This window comes from Apteryx rowi, unplaced genomic scaffold, assembly GCF_003343035.1.
Source record: "Apteryx rowi isolate R43461 unplaced genomic scaffold, aptRow1 scaffold_885, whole genome shotgun sequence".
Taxonomy (NCBI): domain Eukaryota; kingdom Metazoa; phylum Chordata; class Aves; order Apterygiformes; family Apterygidae; genus Apteryx; species Apteryx rowi.
The window spans coordinates 74,317-88,831 of record NW_020451188.1 but is presented as its reverse complement, the minus strand read 5'-3'; the positions used below and the strand labels follow the sequence as shown (position 1 = coordinate 88,831).

Genomic DNA, 14,515 nt, shown 5'->3' with positions numbered 1-14,515 from the left:
CTGGATCAGTCCATTCATAACCAGGTAATCCATTCAGACACTAATGGAAATCCATCCCAAGGCTAGTTAGGATTTTTCTGCCCCCATTGCTCCTATTAGCTCTTCCAAAGCTGTACTGCTTTTTTTGGTTATAAACCTCCCTCTTATTTGCTGCCTAAATTACGCATGGCCAATTTATTCCCTCTGCTTCTAGCTTCCACCATCTTTTAACTTCAACAGCTCTGCTGTTATCTACAGAGAGCAAGTCCCCTTCATCCTAGGGGATGCTGGTTGGCCTCCTGAGCTAAACAAACCACATTCCTTTAGCTTCTCTTGTAAAATAGGCTCTTTGTTTTCTTTATGGCTGTAGGAGCTCTTGTCTCCACCAGGAAAGATCAGACTGAGACATAGTAAGCTGTGACAAGAGCTGCACACACCATTCTAGTTGACGTGCAAACAGCGGTGGAAAAAGTTATCCCTGTGTTAAAGTCATTCCCTTTCCTTGTTCTTCTCAGCAGAGGGAGTTTGAGTTTAGGGCTCTAACCTTGGCTTTTAGTCCTTGCTTACAACATTCTGCCTTTTGTGTTCCTGAACTTAGTTTCGGTTTTAGTATTACTCCAGCCCTTAAGGTCACCACTTTTTTTTTGGTAGGATACTCCAGGCCTGGTCCGCATCAACTGTGCACTCCTTCATGTTGTCAGAACATGCCTATGTTTTTCTATCAGAATTATTAATGGAAGCAGTAAGAAGAAGGGRCAACCTATGGTACATAAAGTCAGGGAAGACAAAAGAATATGGATAGGCAATGAACTGGAATATGTTTCTAATCTCACAGTTAAAACAAATCTATGAAAGACTCATTAAGTTACATCACATCAGCATGTGAAAAAAAAAAAGAAAAGTAAATTAGGAATGGGAAATTACAGGTAAGGAACAACTCTAACCAGAAGCTTTTAAAATAACTTATTTTAAGGGACATTTGAAGAACTAATAAAGGGAGTATGCCCAAAAGATACAGAGAGGATTTAGGAAATGTCACAATGCTCCAGTAAACGTCCTATCATAAGGGGAAAAAAAAGAAACTAACCTGACGTTTGCTGCTACCGCACTGCTCACTCTGCTTGCACTTCAAACTCCTTTAGTCTTGATTTAGGCACCTCTAGAAGGTATCTAAATGGAATAGCTTATTTACCATTCTGTGTTTGTGCAGCACCTGGTACAATGGGGCCCTGTTTTTGTTTTGCTTATGGTACTATGATAATATATGATTAAACACAAGTAAGATAATTAAGTCCAGCCCAAAAGATTGGAGTAGCAGGCAAAAAAAGACATTGGAGGGCTAAAGCAACAATGCTGCTGGGTCCCAGGACAGAAACACTTGAATTGCTACCACACAAACCAAATTCTGCAAGAAGATGACTTTAATCCTCTAAGCCACAGGATATGCATATTTACCATGGCTATGGAAGGAATGAGGTAAAATAAAACAAAAGTAATTAGAGATGGAGAAGTATCTTTTGATGATCAAGATTAGAGCTGCTCTGAAGGTTTCTAGTGTCTTTTCAGATTTAAAACAGTTCTGGAAGATTAAAAAGCAAACAAACAAGCTAAATTTATCAAGTTACTTTTTGCATTTTACTAGCCATAGAGCTAATAAAAAGTTCTCAGAAGTATCACCAAAAAAATCAAAATAAAAGAGCCATCATGACACTTCTGCACTGTTTTTTTTCCTCAACTGCCTTTCCTCAAGTTCATGGTTTTTCAAAGCAATTTAAGTTTTTCCAGAAGGAAAAGTGACTCTAATCCATCAACTTAGTAGCAGGGTGCACTTGCATCTATACAAAACAACCATCATGACAGCTTCACCAGGTTCAGAAAGACAAGACATAAAAAGCAAGGGCTGAAAATAACAACTGGAAAAATGACATAGCTCCCTAACAGGCATCTCAAAAGACACCGATTATATTAAAATACTTTAATGCAATGTAATTTGTATCAAGTAGCAGTATGTAACTCTTTGTTCTTTTAACTGAACTCATACAGTACGTTTCCCCACGACAGGTCCTTGTAACGCACACTGTATTTGACCGCCAGTGCTCAACAGAGGAAGCTTGCCATTTTACACTACAGCACTTGCGTTCTCTGAGTTGTTCAAATATGGTTCTTTGCATGAAAAGGAGAGATATGAAATGTGGGCTATAAGCCAATCCAAGGTCCCAAAGTTAAGACATTTGGAACTAAACCAAGCATGGCTGCTCAACATATTTCCAAACAAATGCTTGTAAAACGAAGGGAGTATTTATAACAAGGCATCTCCAGACAAAGAGCGCCTATGTAAACACTTCAAGAAGTTCTGCTGAACTATTCAAGAGATGCGATATGTTTAAAGAAAAAAACCACATGTGCTATAATGTCAATTTTCAAATTCAATGAGAAGATTTAATCAGACATCTCCCGTTAATGTCACAGTATATGTGTGTACATACAGACACGCATGTACACGTATGTAATGTGTGTGGGGGGGTGTATGTGATTTTGTTCAAATTAATCTAATTTCTGGTAGACCTGTAAGTCCTTTGAAAGCAATGCGTTAAAAAATACACTGTGCCTTCTGGGAAAGGGGAAAGGCCTGCAGGAGACTGAAAGAGGCCCTGCCCCAAGGAACAAACTTAGCTTTGTGTGAAACTGAAGCATCATGAAAGAACAGTTAAAAACAGGCTAGGAAACAGAGGCCAGAACATTAATGACAATAATGAAGGGGGAGTGAGAATAACCCAAAGCCACCAGGACCGCCATTTTTTTCCCCTTTCTGCCAAGCAGGCTGGGAAGCAAGAAGAGAGCTGTGCTGCTCTGTGCAGACCAGGAGGCAGGCGTGCGTGGGAAGGGAGCAGGGTGGAAAGGACCCATCCCAGGGACAGCTTAACGGGTAAACCAGAGGGGCAGTGCAAAGAGCTGGCAGCCTGTCCTCCTTCCTGACCCCACTGGGCCTTGGAAAAAGTGCATCCGTCACTGCAGAGGCCCGTGGCAGAAGCCTCGTTTTCCTACATACTCAGTGGAGAGACGCTGTTAGCGTCCACAATATGCAGTGACTAGCTGCCTAGCTTAGATGCACTAACACACCTTTCTGTTCTCTCCCCTGACTTTTGAAGGAGCATAAACTCCTGATTTCCAAATCAAAGTTGGCTGGCCAGTCGCAGGCAATATGATTATCCCCCCAAATACAGAAAATTCCCTTCCTAGAAGACACATGCTTTGCTTCAGATCACACATCTGAACAGAGGTGTAAGGAGTATGCATACAGAGCATTTCACTTCAGGCTCATGCGCTACTACAGGACTATCTATATATCAAAGTTCACGGGTCGAGTTTACATTAACGATAAAATAAGGGAAAGGGGAAAGTGTGTATTTGTACATCCTCACTGCTCATCTTCTATCTGCAAAAAATCCTTTCTACTGTGATGGCACCCAAAGCCCTCTGCACTGTATTGAGCCTTACACAAACACAAGGGAAGGATCCTATTCTACAAGGGATTTCTAATTTAAAACAGAACAAACAATTGTATGTACAGCCATAACTCTTCCTCATTACTCTCTAAGTCTGCTCACTGGAGAGCTATTTAAACTATTCAGAGTTCAGTCTAACCAAATGACCCATGACCAGTGCATCAACAGACAGAAAGTCGTACAAATCTCTCCTAATCTTTACTCAGCACTGGAGTAGAGGGAACTCAAACCAGGAGCATTATTATGTGCTAATTCTGAAATTTTATACTCAGGCCAAACCATATTACACAAACACCACTTATAAATTAGTGCATTGGCAGGTTTATGCTACGGAGCTGCATGGAAGATCTTTGTTTACTTCATGCATATGTTTACTCATGCGCACACACACATGCACACGCACGTATGCAAGTGCTATTTTCTAAGGTGCTATCTGACTTCCCCAAAGTCCCCCCGCTTCACTGGCAGGGACAGAAAACTTCCCATCCCCTGAAAATGGTCCGTAGCAGATGCTGCCTCCTCAGCTCCAGCTTACTCCTGTCCCTCTTGACTGGCAGCCTCTGTGGCCACCTCCGCTCCATCACACACTGCCTTCAGCCACATATATATGCCTTTCATTAACCAGTGAGGCTTAAGAGCTTCTGCTGTTCCCACAAGCCAAGCCAAGCCACTCTTCCTCAGTGCTTTTAATATCGCAAAGGTAATGCGGCATCCTAGAATACAATGTGAACTCAGAAGGAAAGGAAACAGAGGGCAATTAGAAAACAAATTCAAGAACAAGCAAATGAGCCATCGCAAACCAAGAACATCATCATCTGTCCTGCAATGTTCAGCGAAAACCCTTTTGAGGCTCCCGTTCATCTTTTTGAATAACTAGAGGTGTTACCAAACATACCATCCCCTTTTCACACTAAGTCCAACACACGACCAACTCTGAGGCTTACAACTCTGACACAAAGAGCAAGTCCAAATCCAGTACTCCAGATTAAATCCTTTGTACAGGCAGAGAAGTCCAAGACAGCAGATAGCTCATTACCAAGTCCCTGTGTTTGGATTCAAGTTGCTAAAGCCTTGAATGCAACATCTCCCATCTGCCCTTCCCCTTCTGCTTTCTTTTTCCTAAGAGCAAAGTGGCCGAGTTGATGCGAAAAGCAGCCGTCAGAATCTGCTCCTTCAGCAGCAGCACTGAGTAACGGGGGGCTGCCAGGGCTTGCCAAAAGCCATCAGCAGACAAAATCAGGTTCTGCAGCCTTTGTAACTAGAAGGAAGATACACAAGAAGCCAGAAGCTTCAAATGCTCAGCAACCACTGGGCTTGAAACCTTTCTTTTGGTGTTGGTATGATTTTGAAATTGGGGATGGTATGACTGGAAAGCGGTAACAGATCCAGAAACTCAATTTGAAGAAAAATCTCAGCTTGAAATGACACTAACAGGAAGCATTTTTCTATCACTTTTTCACCAACTCAGATGCATTGAAACCACGAGAACAGCGGGAGAGGCGCCGTGCATTTCACCTCATCCGTGAAGTCAGGAAGTTTTCCCTGTCCATGAGAACAGGCAGGCTTCAGCCAGACCAATTCCTCCCTGCTCCACTTCTGCCCCTGACTCAGTCTAACGAAACCAGCAAATGCGGCCAACAGTGCTGACATTAACATCAGTATCAGTATTAAAGGCCAATTTGAGAAAATAAACACTGAAACAAAGAACCAGTACAAGATCCGGGGTGGGGGAAAACAGCAAGTTGCCTTCATGAATTTATCATTTCCACTAAAATCCCACAAACTCTCAACACATGTAAAACATGACAACTAAGCTTGCACACAGGACATCTTCAAAGCTGAGGTACTATCGGTTCCAGGCCAGAGAGAAGGGTGCACCATGCGGCAGAATATCACTGTCGTTTTAGGAAAGGCACTCCAGTATAGCTACATTTCAGTGGTGTGCTGGGATCCCCACGCACAAAATCCAGCCATAAATTAAAAAAAAAAAAAAAAAAAAAAGGCAAAGTCTACTACTCTGTACTTGAGGGGTCCAAGGGAGCGTCTCTCCCTAGACACTCCTAGGCTCAAGGCATGCAGTCTTTAAAAAAAACTAGTCCTGACATAATGCATCTTAAATGACTATATATATTAAGATGCCAGTTCCAGCAAAAGCAACATCTTGCTGTGCAAAGGCCAACTACCATATTAAAAAGGACTCTATAAATTCTTGTAAGTTATCAGTAATCCCTTGGAATCAGTTTCTTTTATTTTACGCAAAAATGAGAAGTTTTGAGGTCTTAGTATTTTACCCCTGTAAGCAACCAGAGATATCTGGTGCAAGAGCAGCAGGCCATCCCTGCTCTCCTCCAGACTAGCTTTTTTTTTTTTTTTTTTTTTTTAGGAAAACAGTTTCTTGCCTTATCAGGGCAAATAAATTAATCTGCCTACAGTAGCAGTTCAGTRAAGGTTTCATGATGAGCTTATTCCTCTTCACTAGCAGCAAGTGATGTATTTGCTAACTTTCCTGCAGACACGTTAACCAAAAATGCATTTGGCTGGCATTACATTTACAATAATGCTACTTTTATACCGAAGCATTTCTTGTCAGTAGCCACAGACACTAGAATTGAGTGGCTCTCATTCCTCCCCCTTCTACTGTAAAGACAGACACACATACTTATTTAGTTACGTATAAAAGAGGATTTTCATAAAATCTCAGAGCTTGGAAATGATTTCTTAGCCAAACTGGCTACAAGGGACTTGTTATTCAGATTCTGTGAGATGAGTTACAAGGTTTGTTGTCCAGGAATGAAGCCTCAAAGCACAGAAAAGAATTGTCAAAGACAGGAGGAGCTTCTTGTGCTGCTGAAGTCAGCTCTTCCCCAGAAAGTCATGTGGTGCTGCAAATTTGAAATGCCTTAACACTGTTTATTGCATTTCTCCAAAGTGCTACAGTTGAATTTTGCACCTATCCCTGTAAAAAGTGCCTCAATCAGACTTACTGAGTGCTGTCTACTTAATGCATGACAAGTTTTCTTTTATTTCATAAGATTTTAACATGGAAAGAGAGATACTTCTCTCCCCTCCTTTTCTTGTAGTTTTATATAGCTTTATTCAGTATTAAAACACTAAAAATTCCAAGTGTAGTTTTAAAACTTCTTTTCCAGGAAAAGAAAACTCTTATTTTTGAAGTAAAGACAGTTAGTAAGTGTAAGTCACCAATTCATATTCAAAGCCAAATACTAACATAAGTTTTCAAACAAGGTTAATATATGTGTTCAAGGGTATTCTGATACGGGCATTGTAAGATTAGTAGAGTTTTGTTCCCCTTAATTTTTCTTTTGGGAATACTTTAATAGAACTATAAAACCTCTAAGATATCTGGTTGGAATCCATCACTACTGAACTGTTTTCTCCTTTGAGGATTTATGCCACCATGGGATCAACCCTAACTGACATCAAACCATAATGCACATTCAAAAAGCAAAAAACCCCAGGAAATATAGCTCCATTGTGAGACAAACGTAGGCTACTTTGCTGTGAGCCTCAATCCAAAGGAGCAAGTCTCACGTGACTGAAGAAACATCTGGGTTTTATCTTGAGAACCCTAATATTTAGTCCACACATATTACAGTCCACACACACGCGCGCGCACACACACACACACAGAATATTAGTGTGCTAGGTGAGACAACTTGACGTATTTATTGCTCAAAGAGTAGGAAGATGTACGCTAGATTTTTTAAATGCAATATTATGGTTTAAGATTTGTTGATATTTTGGAATTTCATTTATTACTTATAATTCTCTCTTTTAAATTCTCATTCAAAAATACGAGAATGGCATTCAACTTTTAATTCTTTAAAAACAATCTACTCACCTTTGCAATATAATAACCTTTGCAGCACTAGGGATCTCATTAGACATTTGCCAGAAGTCTCCATGCAATGCTTAGTTTCATTAGCTCTGTCAAACACACATGTATAACTACAGGTCCAAAAGTAAGAATTTCTAAACACGACAGACTACCACTTAATGGTTTTTAAGACTATAAAAATACCCCTTTGTACTAAATGTTCTGTACGACTGCTAGTTAGTGCAGCTTTCTACAGTCACAAAACTCTCAACTCTAACAGYGCTAGAGGCAAAAAAGAAGAGAAAGAAAAAAACCCAGTTGGATAAAATATCTTAAGGTCAGGCTTTTTACATGTAAAGCAGCCGCAGCAAAATTATTCACATTCTTAGCACATAGCTGACCGGGACACAATTCCACGGAGAGGCAAACAATCCCCCCGGAGAGCAGCTGCATCTTCCTTGGCTCCGGAGCTACCGCTGGGGAGGCAGAAATGCCCACCGCCGTCCCCAAACCCGGCCCAGAGCAGGCAGAGAAGGCAAGAAGGCTTCTGCTCCTTGGTGACACCTCACACGACTGCTCCTTTTCTCTGGTCATTTAGAAAAGTGTAAAAAAAAAATTAAACCCTGTTGGTAACAAACAATTTAATTGATGTCCTAGAGCAACCCTGTAAGCAGACACCCAAGTCCAGTTAAACATAGAAGTGTAGGGGTGAAAACATTAGATAATATTGAACACAACAACTGAAAGGAACACAATCATCCAGCCTAGCTTTTATTGCATAACTCTTTTCAGAAATATCTTTCACAAGTATAAATTCATTTCTTTCTAGGCTTCCACAATATCCCTCTTATATAGTCCTCTTTTACCTTGTATTTTCTTAGCAGCATCTTTCTTCAGTTCACCTCAAAGTTATTTGTACCGAATACAGATAAAGTGGTACACTTTATATTCAAGATACACTTTGTTGCTCCACTCCAAATATGTGCAAGGGCTGTGACGTGTATTTTAGGTTGTTGCAAGAACAGAAATCCTCTTCCAAGATCCTCCTGGATGCCATCCCCTTAACATTAGTATCTCTTCACACACCTGCTATTAGCCATCAGTGAAACCAGTCAAAGCAACCTGAAAAGTGACCATATCACTACTTTCAGCATATTCAGCAGGGATAACCGAGTGTTCACACATCATTTTCCAGCTGCAGCTGTGTCAACTGTACAGAAAACTGCTCCCATCTTGTCCCTGGCGGCCCGCCACCGCCCACTGCACCCAAGGTGCCACCAGCTTCCCCCTTGTCTGACCACGCTGCACTCTGCTCCCCTGCCCAGTGAGCCGGGTTTGCAAAGACCCATGACTTAGCTGTTGAAGCTAACTCGGCCCACATTGACCCAGGTGAGGTAGGGTTAACTCAACCAGCAGCTCAGCTGGGGCAATATAACCTGGGCGAGAGGAAGAGTAGGACCAGATAGCGCTGAGCAGATGGCCGTTCCCGGAGCACAGCTGGAACGAGAAGAGCCCATGAGCATGGGCTGAGCTTTCTCCCGGCATTTTCTCTGCTGGTGGTTGACAGCCAAGGCAGCTGCCACTGTTCTCATCTTCTCTGCTCCTTTTTATGCCCCCTGCAGTACTCCTCAGTTGTGCTGGTATAACTGTGCTCTCTCCCTCCCACCATCTCCCAAAAAGTTATTTTTAATCTGGATCAGTTCCCCAAGCCAGTCACCACTCCACTCCACAAACGCCGTGCCAGCACGACTTGTGGGAACGACCTGGGGAGGAATGAACGGGAAGAAGTGTGACTCCAGCACTACCACTGAGAGCAGCACACCACAGCCCGGGAGTCTCTGCTCCTTCCTTCATACCAACATATAAACTTCTCAACAGAATGGTCTACGTTTATGATATCTCAGACCATAAGGTCATTCGTTTTTTCCCCTATGTTGCCTTAAGAAAGTTCTTAATTGCACTGTTTCGTGTATTGGTGTCGTATTAAGTTTAACAAGCTAATTCCTCTCTTACTTGTGCAGTTATCACCCAATATTTCAAGGCAACAACAGGACATTTTTCAAAAATACATTTGATCATCTTAAAAAGATATAGCCAAGGGGAAATAGTCTTACATGACAGGCTATAAATCAACACGTTAGACAAGTAATTTTAAACCACAGGCGGAAGAAAAAAAAATTCTTACTATCAAGCCAATAAAAACCCTGTAACACAGACTCTAGAAGATATTGGACTCATTCCATAACAACTATATTCCATATGAAAACACAGTTTTTTGAATTCTAAAGACATCTGAACTTGATTATGTTAAACTGAAACAAAGGAGAAGGGGAGAAAGCTGAGCAGAGGACATGATTCCCTTCATTTTCCCTCCATAGTTGAAGTTTGAAAAGGAAGCTTTAGAAGGTTCAAGAAGATAAAGAAACAGTTCCTTTGAAGAAGTTACTCGGTGTTAACATATTTGCTTAGCAGTTCCCAATGATACTGGCAGTGGATCACGAGAACAATGTTCCTCACCCTGCTCCTTCAAGCCTTTACTCAAATGGTTAGGATGTGGTTATTTTCCAAGGCTCTCAACCTATGCCACTTGATAAGAAAACAGACGGCAATTGTTTTTCATGCTCCACTATTACTATCATAGCACATGCTCATTTGCATGAGTATTATTCAGAAACAGCAGCACTTTTTTTTTTTTTTTTAAGAGATCCTTAAGGGTGCAAAATGTTAACAAACCAATAAGAGATAAGTAATCACTTTTCTTCCTTGAGAAAACATATTCTTAGAAGTGATGTCTACAGCAAAATCTCCCTGGGCAACATTCTTCTCAAATACTTCAGAAGCAGAATGAAACCTGACCAGTTCTTTGATGGGATCACACCAGCAGGAACAAGCACAAAGCTGCACGAGTGGAACGGAGGTTTCACGATACAGCATTCCACAAACCAAGACTCAACAAGGTGCAGTAGGGCACTGATGAAGGTCTCAGTTTCTGGATGAAATAAAAAAAAAAAATCAAGTTTCTATGCACCTGTTCTACAAAGCTGCCAAAAATATGCATATATATATCTGGTGAGGCAATCAAGTTCCAAGTTCCTAAATTTTCCCTATGGGAGTTGGGTGGAGACAGTACTCCTACTGGTTTCTAACCTGTGTGTGTGTTGCCAAGCACTGTTAAACAGATGTCATTCCATCACACCACGCTGCAGGTTCAAGAAAAGATCTGTATTCATTCTCTCAGAGTATGCCAAGCCCAAAACAAAGGTAAGCACCCACAGTACATGGAGATGGTCTCTGTGTTTTGATGATAAGAGTTCGCACTATACCAGTAAACTCTGAGAGGTCTTCTTGGAATAATTCTCTAGCCCCAGAGCAATGCACTTTTGTTAGTTTTGGTGTGCGTGCATCTTATTTGGGCTCCCACCTCTGTGCACACCACTTTGGATAACAGTGTGAGCACTCTGAACTACAGGCTTGCTGCTTCCTGAATATGCCATTCAAGAAGACGCTCTGCTTCCAAAGTCAACTTTCACTTCTTGTACAAGCACTGCAGTTGTCTATTCCTTTTCTCCAAGACATTCAACAGATCCTAAAATTGTCTACATTACAACTAATGCTCTTTAATCAAGCTTTTCGGTATCTGCCACCACCTTCAGAGACTAACCACAAAGGCCACTGACAAGCTTAGAAGTATGTCTATCTGTAAGTATAGAAGTATGCGTGAAAACCTATATTTAGGCAATTTTTTCCTACAACTGCAACGAATAGGATCTATATTCCAGAACATGCAATATCTGAGGCATTGGAACTATCAGAGTGACACGAAAAGAAAACAGAGTGATATCATCATAGTAGTTCAGTTCCATATGCAGCCCATCACTTGAATGACTGTAATGATTCTCGAGTATCAGTTTTAATAGTCAGTTTTCAACTTTCAGCTCTTCTCTGCACATGGGAGCAGAGCTAAGAATCTAGGGTATAAGTATCCTAACCTGTAATAATCTAATAGTCCACATCTTAAATAGCGTCTATATCCTAACTGCCAAATGAGCTTTTAATTAGTATTACAACACTCCCACCTCAGTGATCTACCTACCAGTTCAACTTCTGCGTTCTTTCGAACCTGAAGTACACAAGCTGAGGCAGCCCACCAGCTGACTACTCATTTACTCCTGCTCTTAACATGCACCCATGTTTTACATTTAACCTCAAGGTCTCCTCTCTAAGAGCATTAAGTAAGCAGACAGTGAGTAAAAAGAATGGAAGAGAGCGCCCTATGGAGAACAATAAAGACACACTAAATATCACTGCCCTTTGGCGTTCTCTGTGTTGCAACCTTCCTCCGTCCTGTGCCTAGAAACATTAATTCAGCTTGTAATGTCTTCTGAGACCTCATTTTTTGCAATGATGTTGCACTGTACACCTTTACTGCACTATGAATATAACTGTGACATTGTATTTGATTATCCCTGTAACGGAGCAATGCAAATATGAAACCATATGTGAATAGTGAGGCTGTTGTTAGCAATTTATACTGGTAACACAACCTGTACCACATCAAGCTTTTCCCAATTTCTAATATGCAGGTCATAAAACCACCCATAGACCTGTTCTGCCAGGAAAGGTACCATCATGTCTTCTTGTCATTACAAGTGCTTGGAAAACTCTGTGGACATCAACTTTGTAATTTAGAGAGGAAAGAAGGCAAAAAATCAGATACACTTCAGAACACAGAAATATCTTAACTGGTTATTAATTATCACATGTAGCTGTGTTTAACTGTCCACGTAATCTGAAATTCAAGCCACAAATATTAAATGGATCTGAACAGATTTCCATTTAAGGCTAAAATCTGCGCCAAAACCTAAGTCAAAGTAAATTGACTTAGCATGTGTGTGTACCAGTGGAACAGGACTCTCTCACTGCTCAGAATCAGAAGTGAAACTCTGGCCTGACTGAAATCAAGAGGAATTTTACTACTGACTTCAGTGAGGACAGAATTTCAGCCTAAGGACCTTCCAGCATAGTGGGGCTGGGGTACCATCCCAGGCATCCTCCATCGCAAACACACTACTCTTCCCAACTTTCCCATCTCGCAGCACAAGAGCTGTGCACAGCAGTGCTCAGAGAACAGAGCCAGTTTCTACCAGAAACCCAGGTTGTGAGGACTCATCACATTTTGTCCTCTGACCCAGAGCATCCAAGGGAACCTCTGTTGTTGCAGGTGGGGACTGAGAGAGAACACAGTTACTCAGTAGCTGCTGAAATGAAAAAGCCTCCCCACCCCCAAGCACTTCCTGCAATGCTCCATACACTAAAGTCATATACCGCTACAAGCTGGATCRTAGCTCAGTGCATTCCACTGCACTTTGTCACGCTTCCCTGACCGATACTATGCCAAAAATGACTAGCTTTAACAGTTCTCTGGTGAATAAAAGAGCTTTTGCAACTCTGAAACAGAGCTGAGTTTTTAATTCATGTTAAATCTGCTTTTTTGTTCTGGAGGAACATTTTTAATGCTGCCTGTAATTCCCCTTCTGTGCTTCTTTCCTATTTTTGCATTGACTTTGTAGAGATAAAGGGAAAATTCAAGCTGACTAGTTTTTAAAAGCTTTAAAGAGACCTCAAAAATATGACTGAAGGCGATAAAGATATGAACTAGCAAAATAAGATGAAAAAGATCCACATCATGTTCATGTAAATCAAGAAATACGTGGCAGTGAGCCAGAAGAGATTCACAAGACAGCTACCATAGAGAACAAAATCCAAAGTACAGCTGGACTATCTAAACAAGCATAGAGCAACATCATCCAAGACTTGCACATTTACTGTTTATTTACTCAGTACCCAACTGAGCACAATCTTGTGGAATAATACAGACTATTCCTGCAAACATCTCTTCTTCTCAGATGCTCTAAGCACTTGTAGTAATAGGCACTATGCTCAGCAGCATCTGCAAGACTGTGCCCTAAGAAATTTTCATTTGTAAGTTTTTATTCAAGAACTGTGCCTACAGCTACCAAAAAACCCCTAGGATTATGAGGACTAACCTAAGTATTTAACAGAGCAAAGTCCTCGTTATGTCAACACTTGGCCAACCTCCCTAGTAGATGAACACCAGCATGTTAAATGTGCACCCAAAAAAGGGATCCTGCCGCTCTCCAAGCCAGTTAGGCTTGCTCAGCCCATAAAGAACTGTTCCTGGTTCCAGCCCATTTTTGGAGCAGAGGGTTTTACCATCCAACTCCATCTCCAGCCTGACCTGGAAATATGCCTGCCCTAATTGCTACTTGTGTATGGGAATAATGAAGCTATTTTTACATGAAAAAAACAAACCCTTCATTTTCCCCAGAGCAGGAACAGCCATTGCAACAAGCACAGAACCAAGGTGTTTAAAATAGGGGAGGGAGTTATCTACAAGCGCAAAAAGCAGTTAAGCCTTGTGAACAGAGCGCATGGGCAGGACAAGGGGTTAGGCCTGACTTTAGACAGCAAGCATACAAAAAACACCAAACAGAGGAAAGTAGGGAGGAGGAAAGCAAAGCAACCTGGAGCTCTAGTAGGTCAAGAAGGCGAGGGGACACATCTCCTCTCCGCCGTGCCTGCCAGCCAGGACAACGCAGCCATCACCTATCGCAGGGCCGCTGCTGGGAATCCCATGCTGTCTGCCCTGTCACATAGGGAGCAGCTATGGCTCAGGTTGATCTTCCTCCTTGCTGCTGAGCTGAGGAAAAGGACTCGTCTAATGCCCAAGAGCCAGCCCCAGCTGGTTCAGCATGGAGCAGCCACACTGCCCAGCACCTCAGTTTTGCACAATTGGGACTTTCACCCTCAAAAACTGCTTCTGATTTTCAAGGCAGATTAGCACTAACATTCCCTCAGTTAAAACAACCGCTTTGCTACTAATGCCTGAGCTCAGCTCTGCCAGCTCTGTGACCTGATTAGCCTCCACCCCAAGTAAATACCAAATACCGTATTCTCTGCTCACACATCAAGTTCATGCTTTTTAGCAGTGCCTCTGTCCTTGTTGCGTTTCCCACAAGCCCTCATCTTTGCCAGTCACTGCCCTCCTCAAACCTCAGGTACTGCTTCTCAGCAGTAACAGCTCCTCTATCCATTGGCTGCCATGGTCTCAGAGTGAAGAAGAAAGAAGAAGAAAGAAGAAGAAAGAAGAAGAAAGAAGAAGAAAGAAGAA

At 41.8% G+C, this 14,515-nt stretch overlaps 1 protein-coding gene across 8 annotated transcripts in view; it reads right to left on the bottom strand.

Moving 5' to 3' along the window:
- The window catches only part of LATS2 (large tumor suppressor kinase 2), a 50,559-nt gene that overhangs the window by 19,597 nt on the left and 16,447 nt on the right, over window positions 1–14,515 (bottom strand). The window contains exons 2-4 of one of the 8 annotated variants that reach the window (XM_026090964.1): window positions 8,190–8,445; window positions 7,725–7,909; window positions 7,348–7,433 (exon numbers count right to left, since the gene is read on the bottom strand). The exons of the other annotated variants lie outside the window; for them this stretch is intronic. The gene's annotated coding sequence lies outside the window, so the exon portion shown is untranslated. The remainder of the gene's footprint in view (window positions 1–7,347; window positions 7,434–7,724; window positions 7,910–8,189; window positions 8,446–14,515) is intronic. 8 annotated transcript variants of the gene reach the window in all.